Raw genomic sequence first — 13,724 nt, 5'->3', positions numbered from 1 at the left:
AAGATGTGCAGAGGAAAGACTGAGGTTCTTAATATGACTTTTAAATTATATTAAGGTTTCATTCTTATTTGTAGCACAGGTCTGCAGGGTCAGCCTGTGAAAACATTGCACTTTATAAATTAAATACACAATATAAATAGTCGCCCTCCCCGCCCCCTACTTTTATATGGTATGAAAACAAATAAAAGTGTTTTTTTTCCCCCCTCAAAGCCTGAAGCTGCCTGGTAAGGGGAACTTTAACCACAAAACTTCCCCAATGCTGAAGTGGCCCTAAGAAACAGCAATAGAGGACTTGCTGTTGAATGTGTTAAACCACATGTGTTAAACCAGTTGGTGTGTAGCATTATCCCCCGGTGAAACTGAGACCCAGAAAAGGGATGTGTCAAAACCATATACCAATGGTTCTCAATCTTGTTAGGTTCATGTTACAGTTCATGGTACCCCTCAGAAAACGCCAGCATTTCATATTTTGTTTTTTGACTACAGAAAAATAATAGGTTCTTTTGTAGCAAAGAACGCAGAAAGGCCACAACAGGTCAGAGTGTTTTAAACAATTAATTCCTATTTGAAATCTCTGGAAATATGATCTTGTGATCTCATGAAGACATGAGATCTCATGTTGATCATTAAACTTGATCTCATGAAAACATGTTCTTGTGAATCATGTTTGCATGCCTAACAGTGTTAACATTGTGTGGTACCTTGTGGCACCCTTGAAAGGATCTCAAGGCACCCTAAGATGGTGTGGCACCTGGTTGAGAATCAGTGCCATACACCTTCATTGCCATAAATGTGGGAACAGAACCCAGGAGTCCTGGTTTCCAGCTTTGACCACAAATCCAAGTTGTTCTACTGTCCCCAACTGAGCCAGGATGATTAGATCAGGATGGGAAGATGGCCACAAGCCTCTGTTACACCATCATTCCAAGGCAGGGGTGGGCAAAATGCAGCCTGCAGGCCACATCTGTCCCACCAGGCCATTCTATCTGGCCCATAGGGCCCCTAAAAAATTAAGAAAATTAATATTTATCTACCTCCGGGTGCCTGTCATGCAGCCCTTGATGGCTTGCCAAAATTCAGTAAGCAGCCTTCTGTCTGAAATAATTGCCCACCCCTGTTCCAAGGGAATGCCCAGCAAGGGAAAGTCCTGTGGTTTTGCCATCAGTGAATTGCTTTCTACTTTAACTGTCCTCTGATGTTTGATCTACCCTCTCCTTGAACTCCTGTGGTGCCCTGCTTTGAATGGGCAGGTTGGAAGAGGCAGAACATAGCCCCTTCTAAATCATAGCATTCTTCTTTATGGAGGAAATAGCATTTCACTGCAAGCCACCTGAGATCCCAGCTGTGGGTTTCCTTCTGTCCAGCTACTCCCTATGGATTGGTAATTTCCAAAGTCACTGAGATCTCCTAAGGAACAAGAATCAGACAGTGGCATTTGCTAGGCACAGAAACACATGTCCAGCCATGACCTCTGCTACCTGCTGAGAGTTTTCATCTGAAAGGGGAGTGCCACTAATACTGCAGGGGAAATGAAGCATTCATGACACCAGGTATGCTGCTCCCATCCCACTGACTATTTGCCTCTTTCTCTTTGTCAGGAGAACATGGCAGGGCAGAGCCAGTGAACTGATCCCTCCTGCACAGCCTGCAGAAAAGGCAAACCCAAGCCTGCCAGCTCTAGAGCGAGGCTGTCACAGCAGGGGGGGGGCTGGCTCTGGACTCTTTCTGCTATGCAGCATCCAGAGTCATGGCAAATAGGGCTGGATTGCTGGAGCCGCCCTTCCCCTATCAGGTAAACACAATGTTGGCAAAGGGATGCACAAGTGCCTGACTTGCCAGCTTTTCATTGCAGCAGTGGTTCTCATTAAGACTCAGGGCACCTCTTGGAAAACGCCAGCTCTTAGCTTTCACTCTGTTTTCTTCAACCAGGGAAAATACTAGAGCAGTTCTTGCATTGCAGGGAACTTGGAGCACAGAGGCCAGAATGTTTGAGGCAGAGCTTTCCGACAAGAGTCCACGGTTCATCTTGTGGACCCTGCGTTGGTGTTTGCACACCTCACTGCTGTAATACTGCATGGCACCCCAGGGTGAGGTGGCGTCCTAGTTGAGAATCACAAAGTGCAGCATGCAGAGGGGGGAACGCTAGAACAACACTGCTGCAAAAAACTCAGAAAGCCCCTGGCAGGCAGGAATGTGGGTTCCTATTTGACACCTCTGGGTTTGTCTCCTGAATGCTATAGGGTGTGCATGCCCCAGCTGAGAATCACCCACATGCCTCAGTGACTAACAGAGGACTGGTTTACCCTGGGGTTGAGCATCTATGGCTTTGACTTGCATCAAAACGGATGTCAGGGGCAGAAGGGCAGGTGTTTGCAGGTGGGGGGGAGGGCAGGTGTTTACAGGTGGAGAAGACAGGTGTCTACAGGTGCGGGGAGGAGGGGAGGTGTTTAAGGTGGGGGAGAAGCGCAGGTATTTACACATGTGGGGGGAGAAGGCAGCTGTTTACACTGCCAGCTTGAACAGTCATTAAGTCCCGGATTTCTGGGGGGGAGGGGCCGTTGCATGGGTGCCGGGCAGTTCCTCCAGCCCGCCGGGTCCTGAGGTGACCGCGAAGGTCCCCGCTCCAGCCCCGGCGCGGCGGGGGGCGGTAGCCGCAGAGGGCGGGGCCGCCGGCGGCAAGGGGGCGCCCCGCGCTGCTCCGCAGCTCCCGCCCGGCCCTGGCCGCGCTGCTGGGCGGGCGCCAGCCTCCCCCTCGCTCCCTCCTCCCTCCGCTGCGCCCACGCCGCCCGCAGCTCATGGCAGCCCCTCGTGACGGGGAGCAGCCCGGGCCGCGTGCAGCCCCTTACATAAGCGCGGGGCTGGGCTCGGCTGGGGGGGCAGCGCGGCCGGAGTCACCTTGGCCGGGCGGCGGCTGTGCGGCGCGGGAAGCCCCCCCTCCCCATCGCCCGCCCGCGCCGCATTGCGGGAGCTGCGGGGCCCGGAGGGGGGCGCCTGCTCCTCCTAACCCACTGTCCGCCTGCCGTGGGAGCCGGCCCGCTTTCCTCCCGCGCCGGGAACTGGGGCAGGGGCCGCTCCCAGCGCGCTGCGGGGGGGCCGCTACCTGGCTGGGAATGCCCCCCTCCCCCCTAGCTTGCCTCAGGGACCCGGAAAGGGAGGTTGGGGGCCCCTACCCCCAACGGGTCTTCTCCCTGTCTCAGGCTGTGAGCAGGGAGAGGGCTGAGCTGTGGGATTATAGGAAATAGAGGTGGGGAGGGCATCTAGCTGCCCCCCCCCCAAGCTGGACCAGCCCCTACTAGATCATCCCAGCCAAGGCTTTGTCTGCTCAGGTCCTAGAGAAGCAGGGGCCCAAGGGACCTCCAGAGGTCATCTAGTCCCACCTGCTGACTGAGGCAGGACCAGCCCTACCCAAACCATTCCTTACGAACCAGAATCACAGAAAATGAGGGTTGGAGGGGACTTAAGGAGGGCATCTGGTCCGGCCCCCTGCTCAAAGCAGGACCATCCCCAACTAAATCATCCCAGCCAAGGCTTTGTGTAGCCTAGTCTTAAAAACCTCCAAGGATGGAGGACCCACAACCTCTCTGGGTAACTTGTGTTCTACCACCCTCCTCATGAGAATTTTTCTTCCTAATATCTAACCTAAACCTCCCTTGCTGCAACTTGAGGCCATTGCTCCTTGTTCTGTCATCTGCCACCACCCAGAACATCTGCTCCATCCTCATTTGAGCCCCCCTTCCGGTAGTTGAAGGCTGCTATCAAATCCCCACTCAGTCTTCTCTTCTCAGCATCAACCCTGACAGCCTCCATGGATGAAGACTCCACAACCTCTCTGGGTAGCCTGTTCCAGTGTTTCACTACCCTCCAAGCATGAGAGTTTTTCCTCATCTCAAATCTTAGCTCCCTTGCTGCAGCTTGAGACCACTGCACCTTGTTCTGCTTCCTGCCACCACTGAACAGCCTGACTCCATTTTTGTAGCCACTCTTCTTCCAGTGGTTAAAGCCTGTTCCTAGGGATCACTCCCCAGTAGGTTGCTGTGTTAGTTAGGCTGAAGGAAGGGGAGATTTGCACCTTCTAGGTAAACTGAATCAAGAGGTACGTAAGAACCTTTTTGTGAGCCCTGGCGTGCTTCATGGGGAGGCAGCGAGATCAGATCTGTGCAGATCCCTTCATGGTACCTAATGACATATGTGTAGTACGAACTCACAGTTTGTGCTTTACAGCTCTAATGTAGTTAGTCTAGAAGGTGCAAGTCTGCCCTGCCTTCTTTCTCTATCCACCCAATTTATTCCCTCCCTTGATCTGTTTCTAACTTCTCCCTGCAAGAACTGATGTCATTTGACTACTAGGTTAGACAATGGATTTGTATAGGATGATTTGCATAGGGCTTATCCTGCTTCAGGCAGGGAATTGGACTGTAGATGAGCTCTGGAAGCCCTACTTCTGTGATTTTTGAGACAGGATCTAGGCAGTGACTTTGAGGAGGGAAAGAAGCCAGGCTTTTCTTTCTGCTTTGCAGGTTACTAGACCCATGGATTTAGTTCTGCAACATTCCCGCCCTCATATTTGTATGGGCTTGGCCCTGCTGGGAGATTTGAACCATGGTAAGTATTGGCAAACTACTAGTGGACGGTTGCTACAAAAGCAAGGTGCCTCAGGGACAAGGCATATCAGGGCGAGGTAGTTTTGGGGCTGGGGAAGGGTGCTCACAAGAGGAGCTGGCAATGGGAAGCCTCACCTGGTGTTACCTGACAGGTGTAGAAGAACAGGCCCTTACCTGCTGTCACCGTGCACCTTCTGCAGGTATTCACATGAGTGCACAGGGGCTGCAAAAAGCTACCAGATCGAAGCCATGCTAGTGTCCTGCACCCACCCACTTGCACTGACTAGAGCAAATGTTTGTACCACATGCTGGTCAAGTTGGCACAACATGGGGTTTTTCAAGCTGTACTTAAGACACATTAGGGCTTATTTGTTTTAGGAGAGGGAAATGATAAATATTAGCCATATTTTTCTCCTTGAATCCTGTTTGTAAGTGCCCCCTTGGGAAGCTCAGGACTTGGGTGAATGCCCAGGGCCTGTGTGGGGATCTTGGCCATCTCATGTCCAGGCTCATGTCCAGTATTTGGGCTCTCAAGGACAAGGTCCCAGGCAGTGCTGTGGAAGGGGGCTCAGTTGCAGCTCCTGGCTTCCCATGGGTATTAAAAATGGCACATTTAGGGGATGTTGTTCCATACATTTCTACTCTCTTGATTCTCTTTTGGTTCTGCTTGGGGATTTAGCTATAATGCTATTTGTTCTGCGAATGGTTCTGATCTGTGCTGTTGACAATCCTTACAGTTGTAGGTGTTTGTATGTAAAGCCCTGAGCCCTTGGAGTCATGAGAATGCAGGAAGATCTTGACTTTCAGTTAAAAAAAAAGATACAACAGGTAAGTTTCTAACCCTTGCAGCTGTGGCAAAAAGTTTGCCTGCCCCCTTCCTCCTCCACCCCCCCCCCAGCATGCCCCCAAATCATCAGGCAAATAAGCAGAACTTCCCCGTTCATTACTTTAAGGGCATCTCATGTTTTCCAGTCTGTGTGCAAGGAACCGCCTCACTAAGCTGGTGTATGGAGCCCTGGTTCCTTTCAGATCCCTGCTATGAATGGGCCTGAGGCCAACAGATGGTGGCTAGGGTGAGAGACCTGGGCTATTTCTCCAACCTGCATCTATGCATGTTTCTCTGGTTTCCCTTCCCTGCCCTGGATTATTCCAGCTTGCAGACTCTTAGGGACAGATAGTATCTTTTGCATTGCTGCAGTGGGACTCTTGACTCCCTATGGGGCTTTTGCTGCTATCAGAGCATGTGCTATGTGTTTGGTAGCTGGGAGCCTGGAAATGAAGGTGATGGGTATGACGCAGGCCTGGCTTTCCAGAGTGCTTGGTCCTCTGTGTCCCCCTGACCTGCTGGGCATTTCTGAGACCCTCTGTCAGCTCCCTAGGTGTTACACTAGGGTTGAATTTGGACCTATGTTTATCCCCCTTGAAGCCCCCTGCATGGTTCCAGCTGGTGACTGATCCTTCTCTTCTTCTTGCACTTAATCTGTTTCGCTGGGATTGGGCCATGCCTCACACGTGCAGGGAATTTACATGGGGCTACAGGGAGCCAGCACACTTCCCACACGCCCCCTCCCTGATGGCTGTTTTGTTGTTGTCCTAACTTTTCTCTCCTCAAGCTTACGGATCGGATCAGGTCAGAGCAGCCCTGTCTGTGCTGGCCAGGATGCCTGCATGTGCTCGTGGGAGCTGCCTGTGTTGCGCCAGCCCAGCCTAAGGCTTGCTTTTGCCTTGCCAGCCCATGTGAGGCTGTGCCCTGCCCTCCCTTGCTCCCTCTGCCTGGTGTTTTCAGCCCTCTTCCTCCCAGAGAGCTGTTTGTAGTGTCTGCGTCACGTGGGCCCTGCATGTGAGCACTGCTCCATTTTTAGCCACCACCACTTCCCTGCTAAACATCCCTGCTGCACAGACATGTGCCGGCTGGGAGTGGAGGCTGGGCACGTGGGTTTGCAGAGCTGGGCGCTGTGTGTGTACTTGCTGGCCACAGGAAATTCCTGTTACAGAGCAAAACATTTTTGTGTGTGTGTGTATGTGTGGAGAGGGGGAGGAAGAAGGAGGTCTTTAAATAAGGCTTGACTCAGTGAACCATGTTGGAGAAGGAGCCCTGCCACTTGCTGCAATGGCAAGTTCTCTTGGCCGACACAGCAGCGTAGGCTCCAAGGGAAAGGGGGGAGCGAAGGGGGAACTTGGCAAGGACACTTGGGATGCAGAGGGATTGCGGTACAGCCGAGCTGGGAGCTCTCCTGCTGCAGTGTAAGATAAATACAGCTGCCGTGGCACCCCAGGAGGCTGTGGGCTGCTACCTCCTGAAGCAGGAGGTATAAAAGGGCATAGAAGGGTATAAAAGCCACCCTGATTGCTGGAGTCAGGGGGGCTGTGGGTCACCCCCCCACCGCCATGAAAGTGGTTCCAGGACCTTGTGCTTGTTCTGTTAATATTCAATCTACCGCATGTGGCTACAGTCATGTGTTTACCAGGGTTATGTTGTGCTCGGTGAGCGTGTGTGCGTGCCCACGCTCATGTGCACTTCCAGACCCAGTAAAAGTCAGTCCCTGCCCCAGAGGGCTCACAGTCCAGATAGATCAGCAGAAACAAACAGCTAATTGCTCCTTTATTACTCTCCTAATTACCTGTTGTTATTACTGGGAATGGCCCCCATCTACATCTGGCTTGCTTTTAACCCAGCAGGCCAGCAATTATCCACTCTATCCCCAGCTCCTGATCCAGGTTTCCCAAAGTGTCCTGGTCAGTGGGGGAGCACTAGGAAAACCTGGGCTGTCATCTCAGTATGTAAGAATCTGGGCCCCAAATGAGTCTGGCCTTGGAGTCTCCCAGGGAGGATGTCTTTTGATTGTGCTGCTCTTATTCAGATTTTTTCCCCCCTCTTCTTTGCATTTTCCAGTGTAAAACCAAGTGAATTGTGTGCTGGTTTGACTTGGTTATTTTGGAAACTGGAGGCTGTATTGTCCCCGAAGCAGGTATGGCACAGGGACAGCAGAGCAGGCAGCTCCTGTGTGCCCCTCCCTGCCTCTTCCTAGAACTCTGATGTAGAGGCTGTTGGGCTGTGGAGGCTGCTGCTTACTGGTCTGGGGCTTGAGGGGTTGTGCAAGGTGGGCACAGCTCTACCAGGCTGTGAGAGCAACAAACCCACTGCAGCTATGACCAGACACCCTGTGGCCATAGCACCTGGACACCATGGCTGTGGCCTTGATTTCAACTAGCTGCCAAGAGGTGAGGCATATCTGTTTCATGGCACTCAGGCAGGTAACTAGGTGTCCCCCCTTCTACTCAGTTCCTTCCCTAAGCAGTAACCAGAAGTCAGGAGTCCTGGCTCCCAGCCTTGTGGTCTAACTACCCTCCCCCATACTGTCTTTCCACTACAGCATCCTTTCCATGACCAGAGCTGAACACAGCCAGCCTCTTGTTCTGCTGTAGCCCACCGAGAACCCACCTAGTTCTGCACATCGGTTGTACCAAGCCCTACTCCATCCCCTTGCCTGCTCTTTGGCCCTGCGTGGATGGAACATGCAGGACATAGGGCAGGTCAGAGCTCTGCAGACAGCGCATTGAGGAGAGCTCAGCAGCCTAAGAGCCCTTCTGGGGTTGGCAGTGGATGGCCAGCGCGTGAGTTTTACTGAGAGACTCCCCAGGGCAGGAATTCATTATTTAATACAATTATTTCCCCATCTGCTCAAGCAGGGCCTGTCCTGACAAGCCGGCTTCCTTAGCACAGCTGGAAGCTTTTACAAGCCCAAGTGACTCATGAAGCCTAAGCTGGGAGCTCAGACAGGACAGAAACAGCATAGGAGCATAGATTCAAGCACGTGGCACACCAAAGCATTGTGACACTCCCTCATACCTTCCCCCCTGAAAGGAAGTGTGGGGCTGAGAGGAAACCCAGCAGGACAGATTCACCTCTAAGCCAGTCAGTTGCTGTGACAGCTGGACCATTGCTTTGGGCTGTGCTCTTAGGCTGGGTATAGAGTGCTTCCTGCTGGCCACAGTTCTCTGGTGCAGTCGGGGCCCCACAGCACAGTCTGTGACAATTTTTCCATGCCCTCACCTCCAAGACCAGAGATGGAGGTGCGTGAAAGGGCATTTGGGAATCGGTTTTAACCTAACACATTCCTACAGCGATCCCACTTATGGGCCAAGTGCTTCCCAGCCAAGCTTCTGGACTGTTTCTAGAAACCCTTCCCTGACCTTGCACCTGTGCCAGCCCTCATACAGGGCCCAACCTGGCATCTGCCTTGCCTGGGTGGAGATGACCCCAAGGGGAGAAAGTGGGAAACCCCCTGAGTTCAGTGCATCCAGCTCCTCCCACACTGGAGCCCTGCCTGCATGATGACCTGGGCTGCTGCAGCTGAGCTTTGGAGCCACCGAGTGGCCAAGTGTTGTAACTACCGCTCGACTGACTCCAGGGACCAGCAGGAGCTGTTCCTACCACTGCTGCCACTGGATTTGCTGATAGGTACGGTAAGCACCATGGAGCAAGGGGGACTTCTTGGTCTGCAAACTTCTCTGAGGCCCCTGCGTGCCAGAGGCCTCCCTTCCCTCCATCCTCCTGAGTTGCCAAAGCAGAGATGTCCATGTTACTTTCCCCCAGGAGCTGTGACCACATTCTGGTCTTCTCCAGCGTGGAACCACATCCCAGATCCCAGCACTACCCCACCTTGCCCTCCTCCCCACTAGTTTCAGACCCCAGTGGTGACAGGATGGTGCTATAAGGGCCAGGGCTGTACAAAATGCACCAGGTGAAAGACCCAGGGGCTGTGGAAGGGAAGGGAGACTTGGAGTTCCAGTACAAGCTGGGGGTGCCAGGCTGTAGTCCCAGCCCTGAGCAGGTCAAGGCATCTTTTCATAGCTGAGTTTCCCCCCTCTGCTAACTGACTGGCCCTGTGGGGAGTTGAGGAGGGTTAGAGAGAAAATGGTCACAAAAGACACTGTGATCCTGTAGTGGGCAGCTCTGAAAAAGGGGCTGTGTTTTGGAGGGGCCAAGTGCCTGCAGCTTTCATTGACTTTCAGGGATGGATATGTGCTCCCCCCCTGGACTGGCATCTAAGCATCCTGATCGTCTGCCCTGCAGTTGAACAAAGCAACTAGAAACTTCTGCCATCTTGCTCTGGACACATCTGATGCTCACCTTGCACAAGGGTCGCATGTTGGTGAATCTGGCTTAATAGATCACAGCTCAGTTCCTGACTGGCATGGACTCTTACCTCTGGGCCTCAGTTTCCACTTTAAAGATACAGGTTGGAAAGTATTTTACAAGTGGAGGGTCTTACTCTTAGGGGTAGGGACAGTTGTGTGTGGCCTCCATAAGCCATGTGTATGCACAATAGAACTGGGTGCTATGATTGTGCTAAAAACTGGAAATGCTGTCTTAGATGGAGGCCTAGTAGTTGGTTTGGGAAGAATGCCATTCTCCCTGGCTGGGTTGTGCTTGGAGGTGACATCAGCAATTTTGTCACAAAGAGCTTTTGGTGGCTTGTTACATAGAAACCCTCTTGGCTCAGTAGTTTTCAGCCCTTGTAGACTCATGCCCTTCCTCCTGCCCCTCAAAGTGTCAGCTTTTCATTTTACTTAATTTTTTACTACAGGAAAATAGCAGAGCAGTTCTTCTGTTGTAAAGCCTCAGAAAGACCCCAGCAGGGCAGAATGGTTTTAATACTATGGATTCCTATTTTAAATTTCTGGGTTTATCTTGTAAATCATGTGTACATGCCTAGGAGTGCTATCATTGAATGGCACTCTGCTGTACCCCTGAAAGGATCTCAAGGTACCCCAGGGTGCCACCATACCCTGGTTGAGCATTATTACTTTAGCTAAAAGGTTCCCTGTTGGCAGGGTGACGCTTGATGCCATTTATTTGCAATAATGGGTGGGTTGTGGGATAAAGTCACTAGAGTTTTTAAGACCATTTTGACTGCTGGGTCTGACCTCCTGAACAGCCCAGGCCAAAACAATGCTCCTAGTAATTCCTGCATCAAGACTAAAGCTCTTATATCACAAGTAGTGTCTTTTAGGATGAGACATCCAGTCAGTCTTGATCTAGGGATCCCAAGGAGCATAGAACCTCCCCCATCCCTGTATGCATCATTCCAATGGTTAATTCTGCTCATAGCCTGCAATGGAAAATACATCTGTAGTCTGAATATCTCCAACCTCAGCTTCTAGCCCCAGGATCCTTTGGTCCTTTTCTGCTCAAGTAAAACCCCTCTAGAGCAGCACAGAACACCTGTAAACTGTTGCTGCCTACCCCTGGAGCATTTGATGCTGCCCTTGCATGTGGTGCAGGACCCTGGTGAATCAGGTCTGCAAGACACTGGTTTGGTTTCCATCTCTGTGACCTATTTCCAGTGTGATCTTGGACAAGATGCTGAATTTCTCTGGGCCTCAGCCCCCTGAGAAACACACCTTTGAATTTCTCTTCCCATGAACATGCTGGTAGAGAGTGATCAGATCACCTCTTGGCCTCCTCTGCTGTCGTCTTCTCATCATGTCCTATCCTCTGCCATAAACTAAATAGAGGTTAGTCTGTTACTACCAGGTGGGTTTTGCAGACCTTAGATACTCCCCGTACTCATCACAGAGCCTTTTCCAATTGTCCACATCCTCTTCAAAGTTGGGATCCTATGATGGACACAGTATTCGGGAATGGGCTGGCTAATCAGAGGAGTGGATCAGGAACAACTGTTCACTAGGGCACCCCTGAGGAAGACCAGGACCAATGGATACAAACTCCTGGGAGGCTGCTTCAGGCTTAATACCAGGAAAAACTCCTTTGCGGTCAGGGTGTCCAGATTGTGGAATAAACTCCCTCCAGAGATGGTGCAATCACCTACCCTGGAGGTTTTCAAGAGGAGACTAGACAGTCACCTTGCTGGGGTCACCTGACCCCCAGTTGTCTTCATGCCTAGAGCAGGGGGACTGGACCTGATTATCTGCGAGGTCCTTTCCAGCCCCTAACATTTTATGAATCTATGAATCCCTGGAGGTTGAATTGTTTTCTAAGCCCTGGAAGGGAAGGAGGGGGGTTCTCTCTAGGCCAGAGTTGAAGCCTGTTGTCAAGGAAGGGAGGGAATAGAGCCTGTGTTTTTCCTGTCCAGGAGTTAAACAGACCCTGTGAGTGTACAGGATTTCCCGGCAGCAGGGTGATGGAAGATGTCATACTGCAGCCATGCAACTTGTGTACCCCATCTAGTGGGGCTGTGTGCTTCTGCAAAGGGGCTGTTTCCCTCTGTGTTGAAGAATAACTGACTGCTGTCAGACCAGCCCTCCATCACTCTCCCCCAAACCTACAGTCAGCAGGGAAGAGGGGGGCAATTCTGGATTCACCCAGGAGCTGAATGCATCCTACTTTTGCACAGATACCCCCCTGCGTCTCCAGCAAGTTGATGCAAAGGCTGGTAGGTGCAGGCTGGTGCGGAGCCACAGCTAGGGACCGAGCAGAGAAGGAGCAAATGGCCTCAGCAGTGCTCTCTCCTGGGACTGGCCTTGACTTTGCTTGTTATATAATCTGTCCCCAGCCAATTAGGGAGCCTTGTTTGTCTGAGACCCTTGGACCCCCACCTCCTCCCTCCCCCATCTCTTTTGATGCCTGATGGGTTTGGGATTTTTATTTCCCTCCCTGTGTTTCCTGCGTCATCCCGGAGTGGGGGGAGTGAAGGCAGGAAGAGATGCATGGCCCTGCAGAGCGTCCGCCTGGGGAGGCTCAGAAGACGAAACAAAACAATGTCACGAGGTGCAGCAAGAGCTGCTGGGAGCTGCAGGAAGGAGGGGTCAGGGAGATGCCGGGGCATGGCAGGCACACAGAGCTTGTTGCTGATCTCAGAGGAGCTCTGTTCTGCCTCTGTGCAGCGCTGCAGGGCTGGGGCCTGTGGTGGAGACCCTGAGGCACTGTCATAATATGTATTAGTTGACTGTTGTAAAGCAGGAGCCCGTCTTTCCTTGCAAAGGAGAGCAGGGCTGACTGCTGCTTTGTAACAGGGCAGGAAGTTCATGTTGCTGAAAGGTGTTGCATTGATGGTACTGAGGGCTGAGGTGTGCTTGTGTCCCCAGGGTAGGAACAGTGCAGACTATGGCGAGGTAAACTCCCCCCTCCACATATAAAGGCCTAGGACAGACCCTCTGTTTAGGGCCCTGGTTCTCAAAGTTTTTAGATTCAAGGCCCCCTTCAGAAGGGGCCAGCTCTTAGCTTTTGTGGTCTTTTTGTGATCTTTCAGTCACTGTTTGTTTTTTTCACTAGAGAAAAAATAATAGAGCAATTCTTTTGTGGCAGAGAACCCAGAAACACTGACCTGCTGTGGGCTATTTGAAATCCTATTTGAAATCTCTGGGTTTATTGCGAATCCCAAGTAGGCAGGCATTTGCACACCTGACAGTGCTAATATTGTATGGCACCCTGCAGTGTCCTTAAAAGCATCTCAGGGCACCCCAGTGTGCTGTGGCACCCTTGTTGCAAATCACTGGTCTAAGGACATTATCCTGTCTCTGTGGCTCATGATAGCCTCTCTGCTCTGAGTAGCAAGCAAGAAGGGTGACCATGTGCAGTGATACAGACCCTTTGGCATGGGACTGGGATTCACCAAACACATTTTACATGGGCCCCCACGCAGCAATGGCTTCATAGCCCCTGGAAATCAAAGATTTCATATCCTCCTAGAACCATGTTGCTGTCCATTTACCACCAGCTGCTTTTATTTACTTACCCCTTATGCTTAGACCAAGGATACAATTATATTCTAGAGAAGATGAAATGAAACAGTCAAGTGACTGCTTGCTTGCTTGATTTTAAAGGAATCAGTGGAGCTGATGTCCTGAGATGCAAAGAATTAATATTGATGCTTGGATAGTGCTGTTAGTTGCAAGACTGCTGGGTGCTCCTGTGACACAGGTGAATATTCATTTCATTTTTTACAGATGCAGAAAATGAGGCACGCCGAGGGGAAGTGACTCCTCCAACTACTCACAAGCAAATCAGTGACTGAGCTCAGGAGGGAACCCCAGAGTTCTGGCTCCCAGCCCTGCACTCAGACTCAGTCTCTTCATTACAGAAACACCTGATCTCAGAAGTCTGTCAGGGTCATTTCCCCCCCCCACACACACCTATTTTTTAATGTCAATCTGTTG

This window comes from Crocodylus siamensis, chromosome 4, assembly GCF_052110815.1.
Source record: "Crocodylus siamensis isolate JL-2025a chromosome 4, ASM5211081v1, whole genome shotgun sequence".
NCBI classification, from domain to species: Eukaryota; Metazoa; Chordata; order Crocodylia; family Crocodylidae; genus Crocodylus; species Crocodylus siamensis.
This window is presented reverse-complemented; position numbering follows the sequence as displayed.